A 14,490-nucleotide genomic window follows, 5' to 3' on the forward strand; every position below is an offset into this window, starting at 1 on the left:
AAGTAGGTTCTCCACTCTTGTTATTTATTACAATGAGGAGAGATGTGCCACTATTCTTTTGTTTTTTTTGTAAAAGCTCTTATCAAGCAAATAAGGCACTTCCCTGCACGTAGAAAAAAAAAAATTGGGCCACACATATTAGTCTATTTCCCCCCCTCTCCCATGTCGTTGCTGTGTGATTTAAAAAAGGCTGTGTGAGTGGAATCAACTGAATGCTCTTACAGGCCCCTGCAACTGGAAACCCTGATATACTAGGGAACCTTGAATGCATGAAGATCTAATAGGAAGCTCTGTGTGTTGAGCCATTGACAATCCACATCCCTCATCTCAAGCGTGTTGTATCCATGCCAGTTTAATGCCTGGATAACTCTTAGTACATTATGTGCTTTAGCAAGCCATGTATTGTTTTTAATATTTATTCCTAAAAGAGCTATAAAAAAACATTTTTCCTAAATGATTTCTGCCAGATACACATAAAATTGCTTTTGGTGTTGTATATGTGATTTTTTAAAGGAGACATACTTAGCAATGGTACAGCAGCTGAATGAGTTAAATAAATAAAGCTGGCAAGTTAGGTACCTAGTCTTCTTTTTCTTTCTATGTTTGTCCTGTCACATCCCTGATCGCCCATGTCCCCTTTAGTTTGGAAGACAGTGTTTTAATGACAACTAGAATATTTTGACAGGACCAAGGTAGTTTTCTTCAAAACCCACCACTTTCCTCCTTAGCATGCGCTCCATTCTCCTCCAAAGCCCTAGAGAAATTCTGGCTGTCTCAGAGCACTTTAGCATGTAGATGATTAGAAACTCTATCTCAAGCTATTACTTTGTTAAGCAGTACAATTTTAGTGATAGAATTTTAAAGATAAGGAGTAAAATGAATGGTTGGCTTTTTCAAGCTCATCATTGACTTAAACAGCAAAACACTTAATAAAGCCGAAAAAGGAGTAGAAAAATATATGTATGAAACATGTTGCCAAGATATGTAATAGCTAATGCATTGTAGTTGATGAGTTCAACCAGCTGCATTAATATTTTTCCTAATGATTTCTGAGCAGTGTAGGTGCAGCCTGATAATTATTGTAATTAAAAGTCTTATAAGCCTAACCAATTTAACCCCTTTCTCTCTTGAGGCTTTTCCTAATTGATATTTGCATTAGGTTATATTTTCTTCCTTACCCCAAAGTTTTTAGGTTGCTGGCCAGACTTCTCAGATGATGCACTAGAAAAGGAAAGAAAAGGAAATGTTGTAATTAAATTTCACAGTGATCCACAGTGCATTTCCTCTAAAAGGTGATAAATCTGAAATCTGTTCAGGTTCCACCCCTGCACTTTTTGTAATCTTTTGAAATTTTGTGAGGTCCCTCGGGATCTCATGTGGGAAAGCTGAAATCTCACAATATACAGTATAATGCAAGACACTAAAAGGTCACGAGATTTATGATTTTGCAAAATTTAATACATTTAACTTTTTTTGCTTTTTCTTTTGGGAATCTGTGGATACCATCTAGAAGTGTCATGGACATAATCTAAAAGTTATACAGATGCCCTGGCAACCAAGGGCAGCCCTCTGCTACCCTCTGCTCCATAGCAAACTCTTTGTATTTAAAAGTACCTTTTAATATTTTTTTTGTAATAATTTTATTAAAGTTTACAAGTACAAAGATAAAAGACTAATACAAACTAAGAAGAATATAAAAAGTGAAGTAAAGAAAAAGAAGAGCAGAGAGAGAAAAAGAAAAGGAAAAAGGAAAAAAAATACGAAAAGGAGAAATATAAAAAAATGACTCTTCTTTCCCTCCAGATAAGTATAAACAACCTCAGTGACTTACCACCTTCTCTAGTATTTCAATAATAATAAAAAGATATCTTCTTCCCATATCTCATCTCTTATAAATAAGCAAATTGTAAAAACTCATCTTCCAGTCCTATTCAGCAAAAGTCACATGAGCTACCAGAAATAACACATATATATATTTTAACCGTAATCAAATAAATCCATTTTGTATTCCAAGTTATCTCTTCTCTAAGGAATAAAGCAAAAGAACTACCTCCCCATTTATAAATAAATCTTCAAAGTCTCATCATTCAATCCTGATCAAGAAGAAATTCCATTAATATCTACCAGAAATCACAACATATATATTTTAACCCTGATCAAATAAATTCACTTTATAGTCCTTCCGCTTACTTTTAAAAAGCTTCATCTTTAATCCATCAAATAATATCCCACAAGTTGATTTCTTATCATTTTCTCTTTGTCTCCTCTCAGGAACAGCTTCAGTAGTTTAACTTCTGTAATTCCAAGATAAGGAGGCTATCCAAGTCACTCTTCTGATTTATTATTTGTATGTTCCCTTTAATTATTAAAACATCAGCCAATTTCATTTGTAAATCCATTGTGGCATCTTTTTCCATATCACTCTTATAATCTATCATTTTTAAATCTGTCTTCAAATCTACATCTTTTTCCATATTACTCTTTTCTGGCATCTTTTTAAAAATCCACTTTCAAATCCACATTCAAGTCAGCCTTAGTCTCTATTTTGTCTAATAAAATCTGTTCCTCTTCTACAACCTCTGTTAGATCCATTTTTATAATGGCAGACAATCTTGAAAGTAATTTCTGTGTTCCCAGACAGAAAATTCATTGTTCAGTAAATTCATTGTTCCCATTTAATTTCATCTATACTCAGATATTGCTCCATTGTATTAATATGTCTCTTCTCCTTTAATTGTAATCCTTAGTTCTCCCTGGTACCCTCTAGTCAACCTTCAAACATCTTATCATATGTTTATTTTCCCATCAGCAAAACTTTTCCACAGGAGGATTTCTTACAGTTAATTTCAAAATCTTCATATTCTTTTATAAAAGTTTAAACAACCCACAGGAAATATTATTTCAAGTCTGTCTGGCCCCTTAACTTTCCAAAACCAACATTTTAGTCCCTCTTTTGCTGTTTTCCAAAAATTAAAACTTTTCTTTTTAATCCTTAAACTTACATGAAACTTCTTTCATCCAGGATAGAAGGAAGCTCTCCCAGCGTAATGAAACTTTCCTTTCAGAAGGTTCTTAACATCCAAAAGATCAATAACAAGCACTTTCCTAAGATAGTTAAGAAAGGAAGCGAGCAAACCCAGTGTCCATCTGAAGGTACCAAGCCATGGTATATGTGGGATGTTTTCCTCCGGCTCACAGAGCACTCAAACCCACTGGAGATTGCTATTTTGCAGCTCTTTGCAGGTGAACCTCTGTATGGAGCAAACTTGTGGGTGATCTTAGTTCTCTCCTTGATCCAGAGAGGGGTTCCAAAGAGCCTATTCATTCACCAGTTTCTCTTTCCACTGCGACTGTCAGCTCCGCTCTTGAGGAGCTGTCTTCAGTCCACCATTGGTTCCCGGAAGTCCCTTTTAATATTGTTTCATATATTTTTCAGTTGTTATACAGTATTTTTATGGTTATCCTGGGGAATTGACATGCAGTGCCCAATTTACATATCTCTTAACTATTCAGTCCCCAACTTTTCCATGTTGACAGAGGAAGTCTGAACTATGTTTTTTATTTAAATAGAAGAAGCTCTGTACCAAATGTATTGTCACAGTTAGATTTTGCTTCTATGCTCTTATTCATTCACAGCTTTGAAAGTATGATGCTCTGAAAATCAACAAAATATAACGATAAATACAAGTTTCTTGCCTTTCCCCTGAGAATTACTTTATTAGTGGTGTCAGATGGATATTAAAACAATACAAATAAAAAATGTTTTTACATGTTTATTTTCCTGGTTCAGAAAATGTGAGGTTCTAAAACATTGCTGCTTCATATTCCTCAGAATCACTGGGGTTCCCGAATTCTGCCAGGAGATTCTACTTCTCCTCCAAGATCTGAGATTCTAGCTCTGGGCAGGCCTGACTGTAGGGGAGAGTTTCTGGGTCTAGAACATAAAGCTGTTTTACCGAGAGTGATGCTTTGCTTCAATATAACCCAAGAAAGTAAAACTTTCTGCAAGCACAGTATGGTCAACTGCTGGATGATAAAGTACTCTATTGGTGCCCTTATTCCAGGAAGACATCATTGCATCTCAAAGCTGCTATGCAGAAATGCCTGAAAAGCTTTCCATACACACATAAGCATAAAATAGCAGATTGTATTGAACATCCCCTGTTGTTTCTTCCCTTTTTCCACTTCCACTGGTACTTATGACAATGCCAGAACCCCTGCATTAGCCCACAGAATCTGAGTTCAAAAGCACTATGCTGATTGCTGCTTTGCAAAATAGAAACAGACTTTTAGAAAGTGATTTGTTATACCAGAAAAAGTATTGCTGCTGATTCAGAGCTCTATGGGTTTGATGACCAAAATGGGACAGGACAACAAAAAATTGAATTACACAGGGGCATTTATGAATATACCCACTAATAGCCCTCCATCTCCAAAATGGTGATGGGTATATCTGTGTAGAATACATTGGTGTACCTGAATTTTATTGTGACGTTTGGGGATAACACATGAGAGAAAGAAAAACTGACGTGCTGACATAGCATGATTCCCACAACTGCCCCAACAAAGGTAAGAGGGAATAACTTCAACTGCTATATTAAGGACTAAGAATATATTAATCAATATCAGGGATATAGTCAGATACATTGACAGAGCAAATAATCATTTAACAGTAGCACCTGAGATGGCTGGTAAAGGTGCTGTATGGAAGGACCAGCTTTACACAATATGCTTTGAATCACCTTGCAGAATGTCACCCCAGCAATATGTCACAAATGTAGATGGCATCACAGGATGAACATAGAGCTAAACTGATCTATGTTTTCATTAATGGAGTGGGTATCAAAGAACTATAATGGCTTTTCTGCTGTTAAAGTAGAAATGGAACCTGAGATATACCTTGCCATGAAAGCAATGGAGTTCTTGTGACAAGACAAAACATTATTTACCAGCAGCCTAAGAAGAATTATTCTGGATTTCAGTAAGATTGCTTGTAGACCAGAAAAAAAACTACTGGTACTACTAATACAATATTAATAATAATAATGGGTTCTTTAAGATTCTAAGGTGATTGACATAAAGGGTTACAGTAAAAAATGTGGAAGGACCTTTATGTTCCCTGATAAGGAAAAAGCCATAAATGTTGCTTTCCTGATCAAAAGCAAAATTCCACATAGAATAATGTGAAGCGTAATAATATTTCTTTAATTTTAAGTTTAATTTCAAAAACAGCTGGATTTTGGCTTAACAATTTTGTTGTTAAATATCAGTCTGTGATTTGGGGGTATAATTAAAGTCGGTGCAAAAAGTCACTTCAGACTGTCATAGAATTGGCAAGAATTTAAAAACCGAAACAGCTATTATTTAGGGATAAATCTTATATCCAGAAAGACCAGTGTTGGAAAGGAATTTAGCCAACTCTACATCATTTATTTGACAGAGCCACATGGCAAGCAATGGCAGGGCTGGCTTTAAAAGCTGAAGACAGATTGTTTCTTTAGTTTGTACTTTGGATGAAGTATCACTGCGGCACATTAAAGCACCAAGTAGATAAAACATGTTGAGCATAATGATATAGTCAGCAATTTCTGACATTCACTCTAATGCATGCTGATATAAGATAGGTCACCATGAATGCTTATAAATGTTACAAAGCCTGATGATTAACTGTTTAGTATACTTTGTAAATGTCCATGCTTGGATTATTTGGCTGAGTTGGGCAGTCTTTGTTAAAGAAATCTTTGGATAACAATTTGAAAGATTGGACTCCTTGCATTTTGCTCCAAACCCTCCCGGAGAGCAAGGAGGCAGATGCATTTCCATATGAGCAGGTGACCAAGGGGAAAATAATGATTCTGCCCCAACAGCCCCAGTATCCATACTGGATCAGAAGGTAGATTGTGAGAAAGAGGAAGCCCATTCCTCTTTGAAACCCAATCCTTCTGCTAAACTTTCAACTACTCAACCAGAGGTTCACAACATGGCCTTTTGTTGTTGAAAGATCCCAAAATTAGCTATAGGCATATGTGACTATAGCGGCTTTATACTGACTACCCAAAGGCCATCATACAAATTCATTCATTCATTCAATACTTTTCCCTAAATAGTTTGGCCAAGTGTAATTATTTCAAAAACAAAATAACACAACTAAAGCAAAGCTTTGATTACCTGGTTTGGCATCCATTTCTATTAAAATCAATGCAGATCTTGCAATTAAATTAATTGCATTATATATTCCTTCCTTTTTGTTTGTTTTCTATTTGTCTCTTCAGGTTAATATATTTTAACTTTTAAAACATTGAGATGAATACAAATGATTGTGATGTACAGGCAACTGTCTTGTATTTGAACTTGGAAAGGACTGGGGAACAGATCCCAAAGTTAACTAGGTGTATGTGATTATAATGGCTTTATATCGACTAGCCAAAAGCCATAATACACAATCATTCATTCATTCGTAGTATATAGTCTAATATTGCCTGTTGTGGCAAAGGAGGTTCCCATCATCAGGAGTTTTGCCCTTTTTAATTGGAGATTCTAAAAGATAAAAATGAGAAATTGTCTGCAGTGTGCAGACCACTGTGCCATGACTACCAAAAATGAAGAATGAATATGCAGAATGATTTGATTAATTATTGCTTTTAACATTTTTAAATGTGTATGTATATAGTGAATGAAGAGGATTAGGGAGGGGATTAAAATGTGCCATACATATAATACATTACTGAAGTGTATACTAATGCTAATTTGGTTGATAAATGGAGTTTTATTATAATGTAGCACAGGAATACAAAGCATGAGGCTCTCCGCCTGCTGCTGAAGTCTCAGGTGGCATAGACAATAGTGAGGAAAGCTGAGAGTTGTAGTTTAGCAACATGTGGAGAGACAAGGGTTTCTCACCCTTGTCATACATTTTGGACATCTAGACGTAAAAGGCAAAAACTTGTGATCTACAGTATTTGGTGATTAGAGCAGTGCTACTTTCCTAGAGTGATATTTTAGGTCTGAATCAGAGAATCAGATGCTGATCCTAGTCACTGATGAATCTGCTATAAAAACAGCAGTTTAATAGTAGGGTCTACTAGAAAATTTCTACTGGAAAAATAGGTTTAGTGAGAAAGATGGTATCCAATGTTCACATTCTTTCTACTGATTCCCAATTCCTGACCTACCGGGCATATTGCTATACTTGGCCTCTTGAGCTACAAAGATTGCAATGCTCAATTCTGGTTGGCCAAAGACAACCAAATTTATTACCTTAAAACATCACCTGATTCCGTTCACTGATATTTTAAAAAATAAAAAATATATTATTAAAAAAATAATATATTAAAAATATTTTTGATGAATATTTTTTATTTGATTAGTGTCTGTGTGTGTGTATGTGTGTTTCCAAAACAATACTTGAGATTCTATATTATATTTTACATTATACATTATCTTTGGAACATTGTGTTGCACCTGAAATTAAAATGTTGTTGTATATTGTGCTACATTGTATTTCATGGAATGTTTGCTTTTCCAAAAAAATAAAACTGAGAGAGATCTCCAATAGTTTCTGGTTTTGGTCAAAAGAAGAAATATCCATTTTTAATTTTGAACTAATTTGTTATGTAAATGCATCACTAGAATCCTATTTATCTATTGCAGCTCCATCCCAATTTATTTATTGCATTTAAATCTCAATATGATTGTTCGATACATTTCCTCCTACATTTGAAGTGCAATGAAACACTGATTAAGTAGACCTCAATATGATGGACTTTGTGTGCAACAGACCAGATTTCCACATGATTTATATCATCTATGTATTGCTGTCATTGTGCAAACAACATGAATGATGTAAGTTGCATCATTGGTATAATGATGTAATTTTTAAAAAGACTTTTTATCCCACCTTTATTATTTTTATAAATAACTCAAGGTGCTGAACAACCTAACACTCCTTCCTCCTCCTATTTTCCCCACAACAACAACCCTGTGAGGTGAGTTGGGCTCAGAGAGAGTGACTGGTCCAAAGTCATCGAGCTGGCTTTCATGCCTAAGGCAGGACTAGAACTCACAGTCTCCTGCTTTCTAGCCTGGTGCCTTAACCACTACACCAAACTGGCTCTGGATGCCAAACTAATGCCAGTGATACAAACTTCATAATTTATATAATGATGTCACCATGCAAATGACAGAAATCATTGTCATAAGAGAAAGTTGTGAATAATGGAGACACACATCTTCCAGATCAGTCTGTTAAAATGAGGTTTAACATTTTCATGTTGTGATTTCATAGAAATTCTGTGGTACCCCAAAATAAACTATAGAAGGCCTAACAAATGGGAGTCCTTTTGAACACTTCAGAGTTCTATGCATGTCTGTTGTAGATAACAACATACTGTACTGTTACAAGTCTGCATGGTGCCAGGAAACTTCCTCACCCATTTTCTCCTACAGGCCAAAATCCTCTGAATGTGTAAATCACATTAGTTCTCCTAAAATGTTAAGAAGTAATACTTTCTGGAATAATGGATTGCTACAGTGAAAACAGCAAGGAGGGACTTAATATAATTCAGCTTTCTCCAATCTGCTATCCTCAGACTTACTACTCAGGTTTTCATAATTCTCAGCACTGCCTTTGGCCATCCTGGGAATTGAAATCTAACTTATATGGAAAGCAACAGGTTGGGAAAAAGCTGACATAACCAATTTCCAGGAGTTCAACTGATGATTCAGACATCAGAAAGAGATAATGTTTGCTTATTGTGAGTTCATGGCAGGAGTCTATGACTGGCAGAAAGATGAGGTAGGCAAAGTCACATATACCATAATATCATCAGCAGATGATACAAATTTGCATCATTTGTGCAGTGACATCATGATGTTTGTGACATCATTGTGGCTTGTACTGAATACCTGTATTTCCTGGTACTTGTATTTCAAACTCAGACTAATTAGCTATTTGATTTCTTAACCAACAGAGTACTTTGTGCTTTTCCTCTACATTTAACAATTGGTAAGGGGTGAGGAGGTTGACATTAATAATAATGTGAGGTACACATTAATAATTTATTAATAATAAATTAATAATTTGCTTAATAAAGCAAATTGTGATCTACTGAGAAAATAAGCAAGTTTTCCCGATTTATCTGTTTGTTACTAAGGCGTTCATGCTACTTTGATCAAATCAACTCTGAGGATCTTACACACTACCTCACAGTATTAGGATTAAAAATATACTAAATATAAAACAAACCATAAACCAAAACAACCAAATCACACATCCAGATCCCCATCACTTGGTGCTACTACCTTAGAACAATTGCCATTCATCTTGCTGCACTGTCTCCTGTCCCCATATTTCTTCGTGTCCTTTGACCTATAGATTTTTGGGACACTGATTGTAATCCCACACATAGTTCAAGAGAATAGGTTCCATCAAACTCATTCTTGTTACAGCTGATTTCTTATGTTTGACTTTTAAGCACTTTGCTTTAACAAAAGATTCTCAGCCAGATAAAAGTCAGTCTTTACCTATTGGTTAGAAATGTAAAGAATATTGCAAAACAGTGTTAGTATTTAAAAACTGCTGTCATCAAGGAAAACAAATACATCTTGATTATTTTCGTCACTGCTAATCTTCCACCTTTAGGAAGAAAACTTAAAAACCTTCTTATTAACTCATTCACTAGCCTTTACAAGGAGACTTGCCAATTATTGTGGGATTCAGGCAATTGATGTCATTGTTTTGCTTTAAAAAGTCATTCTCTATTATACCATGGTTGTTGTGGGTTTGTGTCACATATAGTGAAGAGTAATCCTATGCAACTTACTTTGCTACCAAACTGAAATGGGCCATGATAATCAGCTTCTTCTGTAGTTGATTGTCCACACACCTCACTAGGTCTTGCTGAAGACAAGCAACATTTGTAACTGTTAAAACCTCAAGGTTCAAGGAGCACCTTTCCCAGAGAGAGATTGCATCATTTTTTAAAGCAGAGGGCATAGTTCCCTCATGTAAAGAGGTATTAAACGTCCTTGTACCCAGTACATTCATTCCTCCCTGCCAGCTGGTTTATTTTCCTCAAATTCTGACCAAATAATGCCTCCACAAACTGAACATGTTCTGCACAAATTGCAATGGCTAATATGGAGTGAAAATACTTCACAAATTTCTTACTCTAGATCAGTGTTGTCCAAACTTGGCCACTTTAAGATGAGTGGACTTCGACTCCCAGAATTCCCCAGCCAGGCTGGGGAATTCTGGAATCAAAGTCCACTCATCTTAAAGTGGCCAAGTTTGGACAACACTGCTCTAGATGACTTAGTAGTCAGATGTGCCTTACCATGAGTCTGTTCCTGATTTGGGCAGCATGCTATCAATAAAAATGTGTGTTTGTGGAGGACTTCCTGGTGAAGATGGCGGTCTGAAGACAGCTCTGTGTAAAGTGGAGCTGATGTTTGTGGAATTTAATAAGGAACCGACTAACGCATTGGCTTCTACCATCCTCTCTGGACAAAAGAGAGAGACGATGAGATTGCACAAGCTGTTTCTCCTTATGATTGTTCCTTTTCCTCATGGAGAGACCGCAAGAAGAAATCTCAGGTGGAGGGAAATTGAGAGATGGGGTTTTTTTTATAAATTTTTATAAAATAGATTTATTTTTATAATTTTAAAGAACTTAAACAGCAAAAAGTAAGACAAGGTTTTGGCTAAGTTTTTAAATGTATTAAGGGCTCAGAAAGCATTGGTAATTGGATTTTCAATATTAACACTCTGAAATTACTCTTAAAGAATAATTGCATGTTTGTAGGAAAGAGAAATTGTTTTTGAGACTGAAGAGATAATAAGTAATTTAAAATGGCGTTTAGAGATATCTTTGAGGAACTGCATTGGGATATTGAATCAATTATGTCAGCTATGTTGTGTTTTTCTGAGAACAAACTGTTATAGAACAAGATGTTATAGAACAAGATATGCAGCAAAACTTACCTGATGAAAACATGGATGAGAATCTGAAGAAGAACTTTTCACCAAAGAAAAAACTGGATGAGAATTTGATAATTAAGAAGGAAGTAAAAATGACAATCCTAGAGCGCAATTGGAATAATTTCTTTTTGTTGGAGTCACAAGACAGATTGTCTAAAGTACTGAAGAAAATTCCAACAAAGGTCAACTTCCATCTGAATGGATTACAGAGAAAGATTGTTCTGTATGGAAGAAAAAAGGAATATAAAATCAGTTTATTCGACCAGGAATAAAATGGGACATGTTATTCTGGCTGGTTCTTTTTGAATTTGCAGATATTTTAACTAGAAAAAAATGTGGTACATTGGGCTTGTTTATACTTAATAAGGTGTTTAAGTTATTTCCTTTGTTATTTTATGTATCTTAATTTCATAGTATTCAAACTGGCTGTGTATTTAATTGTCTTTTTATTTTAAGTAAGGAAGTTTGATCTTGTTTTCTTTAAAAGATAAACTGTTTCTGTTATACTAAATTTCAGTCTTTTGTGGATTTGCTTATGGTTTGTTGAGATATGGAACGTATATCAGAATGGCATAAGTTGTTATTTAGGGTAAAATGTTGTTTATAGGAGCTTGTTTTGTGGTAAAGAAAAAACTGTCTCTTTTTGTTATGTTAAACCGTTCTTTTTTGTTTATATTGGGATATTGGGACCATTTTATGCCTTTTAAATTAGATTCTGTTTTAGCTAAGAGTGGATATGTGGAATGTTGAATTCTATATATGTTAACTAATGTTAATATTTTAGAGCCCTGTTTGGATTTTTTGCTGAGAATTGGATGGGAGAAGAGGTTATTTATTTGATTTGCCTATTGTTAAGAGATGGGTTATGGAACAAAGAGTCGTATATTGGCTAAATAAGAAGAGGTAAAGAGATTATAGAATTGTTTATACTTGTCATGACGACGGTGGGAGGTCCTTTTCTAACAGGTAGAAAACAACACGTGAGGTTAGGCAAAATTACATCCGGTACCCGGTTAATCAGTACTGGTGCCCCTCAGGGATGTGTGCTCTCCCCGTTGCTTTTCTCCCTTTATACCAATGACTGCATTTCAAAAGACTCTTCTGTTAAAATCTTGAAATATGCGGATGATACAACTGTCATTGGTCTAATTCGAAATGGAAATGAGTCAGCATAAAAACGGGAGGTTCAACAGCTGGTCTTGTGGTGTGGTTGTAATAACTTGGAATTGAACACACTTAAAACTGTGGAGATGATTGTGGACTTTAGGAAGAATCCTTCTAATACTCCTTCCCTTACCATACTCAACAGCCCAGTATCAGTGGTAGAGTCCTTCAAGTTCCTGGGTTCTATACTTTCCCAAGACCTGAAATGGACGTTTAACATCACAGCCATCATTAAAAAGGCACAGCAAAGGATGTTTTTTCTGCGGCAACTTAGGAAGTTTAAATTATCCCAGGAGCTCTTGGTACAGTTTTACAGGGGAATCATTGAGTCTGTTATCTGCTCCTCTATAACTGTCTGGTTTGATTCTGCAACCAAACAGGACAGATTCAGACTCCAACGGATAGTTAAATCTGCAGAAAGGATAATTGCAACCCGTCTGCCTTCTATAGAAGAACTGTATACTGTGCGGGTCAAAAGGAGGGCAGAGGGGATATCTGCAGACTCTTCTCATCCTGGATATAACCTGTTCCAACTTCTTCCTTCGGGACGGTGCTATAGAGCTCCATATGTTAAAACATCTAGACATCGGAATAGTTTTTTCCCTTGTGCCATTCCTCTGTTAAACACTGTATGATTTGATATGTACTGGACAGTGGCTTCTTCTTTGGAAAAGTTATTTTATTGGGCAGTGTTATTGTTACTGTTTATTAATTTTTGTTGCTATCCAAACGCACCATTGATCTTGCTGTTCATCACCGAAGACAAATTCCTTGTGTATATTTTATACTTGGTCATTAAAGTATTTGTATTGTATTGTATTGTATTGTATTGGAGGGGAAGGTTTTTTTAAAATTTTGTTTTGTTTTCTTAAAACTTTTTTTTTCACTTGTATTCTTTTATTGTTCTACCTAAAACTCTTAATAAAATTATTGGGGGGAAAACAAAACAAAACAAAAGTGGGTATTTGTGGGCTTAGCTTGGTTATTCAGTAGAAAATTAATGGTGATGATGAAGTAAATTCTTTTCATCATAACAGAGTAGTGACATTTAACATGCTCTCACTTCTGATCAGTTGTATTTGCTAAGAGATTTATACAAAAGGTGTGCCCTAGCTTTCTATTTCATTGTTGATCATGAGAGGTTGCTTAGGAGTAATACTACCAATGGGCCTATATATTTCATAGCCTCAATGGAATTGCCAACCGTTTGCCTAGAAAGTTCAACTGAATTTCTACAAAACTGAAGAGTTTAATACTACATGTGTGATAGGTTCAGCTGCTCTAGTCTTTCAAGGCCAGAGTCATGTAGCAAAAAGCCACAAAGTTCTTCCCTACAAAATGTGAATATTTTTTCTCTGAATGGCTGGCAAATAGTTATACTAGATGAAAACCCAGCTGTTCCTTTCCTCATCTGAAAGCTGATTATATTCTTAAACTCAGGAATTGAATTATACAAGTTTAGTGACTTTTACAATAAGCTGACCCTTTATGAATTTCTCTTTTTTCTTTAATGAACGTAAAGTAAATATAAGGTCTTCCTCAAACTGAGCTCAACTCCTGGTGACTTCATGGAAACATGTTTCCATGTAGTTTTCATGGGACTGCTATGAAAATGGTTTACAGTTGCCCTCTTCTGGGATGTTTTTTGTCTCTCCAGTCTAGCTTACACATCTTGTATTATTTGGTCTCCCATCCAAATCCTAACCAAGCTGAACCCAGCTTAGCTTCCAAGATCAGACAAGTGCTGCCACCTGCTGGAACTTACTGAATCTACTCAACTGAAACGTGTGTTTTGGTTTTGCTTATAGTAGAGCCTTTCCTCAATTGAATCCATCTACAACAGATACCTATCCCATGCCTAAGGCATCCTTAAGTTGTTCTTAGCTGGTCTGATGTTAAAGCAATGTTTCCCTCCTTGCTTGGTGAGGAGCCTAACAGACCTTCACTGCTCTGCTCTCTTCTCCTTGGCTGATCGGGTGGTGCCTGTGTTTGATCAGCCTCATGTGATTCCTGGCTTGGTGTCTCCTGAGGGTGACATTCCACAGGCTCAGCTGGAGCAGCTTCTTCAGGGTCAAATTCAGAATTTGGGTCCTGAGCCTGGGCCATGACAGAAGTCATAAAAAGGGCGGTTTACAAGTGTAAAAATCTAAATCTCCTACAGATCCAGCCCTAAGCTCCTTAGTTTGGGGGGAATGAAACTGAATATCTTTAAACAAGTAGCAAGCAATGATTTGCAGCTTATTCTACTTCCCTTGTTTGGAAGTACGGAAAACTGCTTGTTATACACTGTTCCACCTTCATATGTCTTGAGATTTCTTTTAACATTTAATGAATTAGGTCTACCCTTA

General features: G+C 35.8%; 1 long non-coding RNA gene across 1 annotated transcript in view; it reads right to left on the reverse strand.

The window, feature by feature from the left end:
- The window catches only part of LOC148213759 (uncharacterized), a 39,109-nt gene that overhangs the window by 15,509 nt on the left and 9,110 nt on the right, over nucleotides 1–14,490 (reverse strand). Inside the window, exon 2 of the long non-coding RNA XR_015793879.1 lies at nucleotides 1,179–1,221. This is a non-coding gene — a long non-coding RNA (uncharacterized LOC148213759). The remainder of the gene's footprint in view (nucleotides 1–1,178; nucleotides 1,222–14,490) is intronic.

The sequence above is a fragment of the Python bivittatus genome, unplaced genomic scaffold, assembly GCF_059951505.1.
Source record: "Python bivittatus isolate LINGU-HERP-01145 unplaced genomic scaffold, Pbiv_v1 ctg000850_np1212, whole genome shotgun sequence".
Lineage (NCBI taxonomy): Eukaryota > Metazoa > Chordata > Lepidosauria > Squamata > Pythonidae > Python > Python bivittatus.